The sequence below is a fragment of the Frankliniella occidentalis genome, unplaced genomic scaffold (genome assembly GCF_000697945.3).
Source record: "Frankliniella occidentalis isolate FOCC.00 unplaced genomic scaffold, Focc_3.1 Scaffold76, whole genome shotgun sequence".
In the NCBI taxonomy this organism is placed as follows: Eukaryota; Metazoa; Arthropoda; class Insecta; order Thysanoptera; family Thripidae; genus Frankliniella; species Frankliniella occidentalis.
This window is the reverse complement of record NW_026267206.1, coordinates 1,011,713-1,016,868: the sequence shown is the minus strand read 5'-3', so window position 1 is coordinate 1,016,868 and position 5,156 is coordinate 1,011,713. Positions and strand designations below refer to the sequence as shown.

General features: G+C 49.0%; 1 protein-coding gene across 1 annotated transcript in view; it reads left to right on the top strand.

Annotated features, from left to right (window-relative positions):
- The window catches only part of LOC113206901 (uncharacterized), an 86,089-nt gene that overhangs the window by 8,165 nt on the left and 72,768 nt on the right, over positions 1-5,156 (top strand). The gene's annotated exons all lie outside the window — the stretch shown is intronic.

Here is a 5,156-nt window from a genome sequence, read left to right as displayed (position 1 = left end):
TGCTGAGCATAGGGATCATCCAGAATGTACGGCCGACAGTCACTGTCACACGAGCCTACCGAGCCCGAGCTAAGCATGTGCAAGCTCTCCTAGCGCCTGCTAGGTAGGCAATATCTTGTGTGTAGTGCATGCGTGCTGTGCGGGGTGGCCTACCCCGAGTCTCGCAGGCGCCGAGCTTCCGTAATGTGCCGGATGAATCTGAGAAAAACGACGTTACCCTCTGGACGATCCCGGTATCTACTGTTTAGCTGTTCGAACGCGTCTGCGTCCTTAGGGGACTGGAGCCCCTGCCAGAGCCGGACTGTGTTGCGTGGGGATATTTTATTAGTAATTATTCTCCTTATGGTCATCTCTGCTGGGAGTATTGTGGTAACTGCCTCCCATAGCAGCGCGGAGGAGTGTGTTATTACATCGTGTTTTCTCAAACTGCTATCGTCCGCACTCGTTGTTATTATTATTATTACTGCACTCATCTCTCTTTGCCGAAAATAATAAAACAGGCTGTTACACATATTCCGCGGCTCTGCGACGCCGACGTGCAAATAGCACCCCTGCATTGTGGAGCTTGCGCAACACAACAATGCCCGGGCTGTCAGATGTGTCTCATAGTGTGTGTTGCATGTGTGGCACCTCGCATTAGCCGCCATCAGGCAGTGCCGCGCTCTGTTGTGGTGAGGCGTGTGATGTTGCTGTCTAAATGACTGAAGGGGGCCAATTCACTCTCTGAAGGGTCTGACCTTCCAATCTAGGACTAGGACCCCCAAAGGGAGCGCGGGACGTAGGGATGAGGAGTCTCTCTCTCTCTCTCTCTCTCTCTCTCTCTCTCTCTCTCTCTCTCTCTCTCTCTCTCTCTCTCTCTCTCACACCCTCTCTCACCCTTTGTCACCCTCTATCCCCCTCTCTCCTTCTCTCTCCTCCTCTCTCCTCTCTTCTTCCCTCTCCTCCTCTCTCCTCTCTTCTTCCCTCTTTCACCCTTCCTCTCTGACCCTTTCTGTGTAAGTGTGTACCTGCGTGCATGTGTGCATGTGTGTGTGATGCAATAGTTTTGCATCTGATGGCAGTATAATGTATTCGCTGGGTATGGTAGTGAGGCGGGAGTATTATTTAAGCGAATGCAACTAATCACCATGGGCAGGTGGAACTTTCTTCTCGAGTGACTGGCGCCACCACCGGAGATGTTTGGTGGGATGTCGGACGCCCGTTTGCTTCCGACTGACATCTTGGCAACGATGGCGCCGCTTCGTCCGCTTGACTGTTCCGCTAAAGTGATTTCCTGCCTGGAGGATGTTACTTGAGTTGAGAAGTTTTCCTATTAGCGTTTAACATATTTGCCTACCAAACATCGTCAAACGCTTATTGTTTAGTTTGGAAGGAATCTAAAATTAATAAAGCTTTCTTAACGTTTGTACCCACACTGTGAAAAATACTTGTAAGGGATACAGGAAAGTTTCCCGTGGTGTGTGTACAGTTACAATTTAAATTTTAAAATTACCAGTAGCGACTTAAAATTCATTGGCAAGCGAGAATATGGGGTGTCGACCGACATACAATATTTTCTGTAAATCCTAAATTTAAAACTGGTAGTAGTAATGTTACAAAGGCATGTTTCAGAGTGTATTTTTCTGGCATTTCTGCTCACGTCAAAATAAACTAAATCCGAACAAAGCAGATTTTGTTTGCAGCAGTCTAGCTGGATGAAAATTTTTAAGTACATAAGCTTTTGACAGCGTTAGCCAATACTTTGACATTTGCATCTCATTCATTCGTTCTTGGGTGCGGCTGTAATTTTTATACCTCTAATGAAGCATATGGGATAGAGAGCAAAGTGTGACAACTCCGTGGCCACACCAGACCTGGGACGTGAAATTCTATCGATCTGCAATAAGACAAAAGCTTCATGCGTATCGACCTTCCGTGTGCCATCTGATACAATTGACTACCACATCGTTGCGTGTACTTTACCTGGAGGATGGGTATTTCTATCTCGCCGAGTCCAGATTCCCTCGGCGTCACCTTACCCTACTTTGCTCTGTCGGCCGGGTGCGTTCGTCGTGATTGGCCGGTGAAACTCAACGAGAGAGTCGGAGGTTCAGTAAAGATCGAGCTGATTTGACGCGCAGCGCTCTGCTGCTCCAAGTCAAGTGACGTTTAACAGGTTGTTTTACACAGTCCGATACAGTGTTTTTGGTGAATGGGTTACTCTAACCGAACCGAAAGAAATAGATTCGATTATTACTTATTCGCACGTCTGATAAAAAGCCTGCCATTACTTAATAATATTTTTCTCGCACTCGCAGTAGTGGAATAAAATAACCAGGTTTTGTGCACTCCAAAATTAATATTCTCTTTACTTTCGTTCATTTTACTTGAATATATTACTTGAATATATTGCTTGAATATATTACTTGAATATATTGCTTGAATATATTACTTGAATATATTGCTTGAATATATTACTTGAAATACTTTAATTTTTTACTGAGAATGTTCTTACTCAAAACAAGCGAAACGCACCCAAGAAAATCAAGTTATACTAATGCACTAAATATCAAGAACACATTTTCTTGTGTGTGTAACATGATAGTTAGTTCCGAACGTCACATTTCCGACCGTGTGTGTGTGGAACGGACCGGCTGTGGGACGCCTGCCGTGCTCTGCCCTGCGCTGTCCGCTCCAGCAGATTGCCATCATCATCATCGATGACGACCCGGTGAAATTTGAACGCTCCCGCGCCACCCGAACCCCGTTCCATTAGGCGGCTGGCGTCTCGGGTCACAACGACGGCCGGGATGGCCAATCAGTTTCCGAACGGGAGGCTGCGTCCCGGTCGGCTGGCCAGCGCGCGACGCGTTCGCTCGCGACCAGGGATAGGAAAGTTACTTTTAAAAATGTAACTAGTTACAGTTGCAGTTAGTTTTGCCAAAAATGTAACTAGTTTCAGTTACAGTTACTTTTTCTTAAAGATTGCCGTTACAGTTACAGTTACGCCAAAAATTGTAACTAGTTACAGTTACAGTTATCCCGGTAGTTTTTTGAGTTAAATTGGTCGTTGTGTTCTATTAATTATTTTGTTATGGAAAAATTGTTTGCAAGGTAGGCGATTACGCATTATTTAAAGTCCGCAAAACTCTGCTTTCCTCGTCGTCTAGCGAGGGTCAGAAGGGGCTAGCGGTGGACGGGTGCGGGCGCGTAGGGGTAAGGGGAAGGATAGGGGGCATCCTTCTCTTTGTGCAGCAGGTACAGAGTGTTGCGACTATTGCCGGACAAGCGGGCGGCTAACCCAAGGTCGCCAAGGCCGGGCGAATGTGAACCGTGACAAATGCGGCAGAGCATCTCGAAGACCGCTCTGTTGAAACGGATATACGTATAATTGACATGCAGTAAATAAAAGGGTCTTCCTCCTCGACCTCGCCGCCTTGCTTGCACAGGCCTGCACAGACCCCAGATGAGCCGAAACAATACCGTCTTTCCAGCTCCTTTTCCTTCATTTCTCTGAATGCCGCGCTAGCCGCAGACTCCAGATAGCACATTGCAACAGAATGTGGATAAACAGGAAAGAAATCTCATACTTTTTAAAAGTTCTACTGGGCAAAAATAACTGTAACTGATATTAGTTACAGTTACAGAAAAAAATGTAACTAGTTACAGCTACAGTTATTTAGTTTGAAAATGAAACTAGTTACAGTTTCAGTTGCTGCAAATTGTAACTAGTTACAGTTACAGAAACTAGTTTAGTTAAATTTTTCCCATCCCTGCTCGCGACCCCCGATCGGGAGTAGGAGGAGCGCGCGCGAGTCCCAGGCCTCCTCCTCCTCCTCGCCACGCTGCTGCATTCGGAGCAATTATCAGCTCTGTTCTAAACGCCCCCACCGTTGGCCATCTTCAGCGGCGGCGGCGGTGGCGGCAGAGAGAGATCGGCTAACTAGATACGGCAGCGAGATCTAACCTAAGATACCGTTTGCCGTGGCGGGGCGGGCGGGGCGCTCCAAGTCAACCAGACCGTCAGGCAGGCGTCGGGCAGAATTTCTCACTTTTTTCTTTTTTGGTGAACTGTGAGTTTTGAAACCAAACCATGTCCGTACGACGTCGTCCTCGTCCTCTGAAACAGAGTTACACTAGGGCAGTGCGTCGAACCTGACAGTGAACTACTGTCGCACTATTTTGGCGGAGCCCCGCTGCGACTGCCGAGCTGCTTGGTCCAGCCCCGGGCTCGTGCTAAACTGTGAATTTTGTAAACACAGCGTCCGTAACGACGTCGCCCTCGTCCTCTCAAACAGAGTTACACTATGGCAGTGCGTCGAACCTGACAGTGAACTACTGTCGCACTATTTTGGCGGAGCCCCGCTGCGACTGCCGAGCTGCTTGGTCCTGCCCCGCGGGCTCGTGCCAAACTCTTAATAGAAAGTTGTTACTCTCCTTTCTGCCTCACACGCGGGAGCTATGGTAACGCAGTGCAACTTCCCCCTCGCCTTCCCCCCAATCTCTTCCTCCCCCAGCTGGCCAGTTTTGGGAATCCTCCGTAATTATGCGAGATTAGTACGAGTGCGGTGCGCGTCCTTTGGAAGACCGCCGCGTGCGTGCCGGGCGCGGCTAAGGTAGGCTGGGTTGAGTAAGATCGAGTGGTCAGGTTAAGTTTAGTTAGTCGAACGGCTGTACGTGTAAACATCAGCTCGTGGGTTTAACAAAAGCTACACAGGTTAGCCGAAAGACGACGATAGGACAGGTCACAAGTGAGCGCAGGTTGTGTGCAGTGTTGGTTTCTTTCACACCCCACCTGTGGCGGACGTGGCGAGTTTTCCACCGGTTTGCCATCGGTCGGCCGCCTCGAATTTCCTGTTTTTTGTTGTTTTCTTGCGCGGGTCGCGCTTCAGATAGCCGGGCCGGGCGCCCCGCGGGTCCGGAGCGGGAGGGGAGCGATAACTTACATGCTGGCCGAGCAATCACAATAAGCATCTCTTGCACTGCTGCGTTTCGCTCCGCCCCCGGACCTGCAAGGGAACGACCCCGCGAGGCATATGAGCCAACGGACCCAACTTCCGTCCAAGGTGCAGGTTTTTCCCCCCTACGTTTTTTCATTCGATCCCGCGAGCCCCGAGCTGGAGAAGATAGGATGGGCTGGACTTGTTGGCCAGGTTTGTGCCCGTGGCATGGCATAT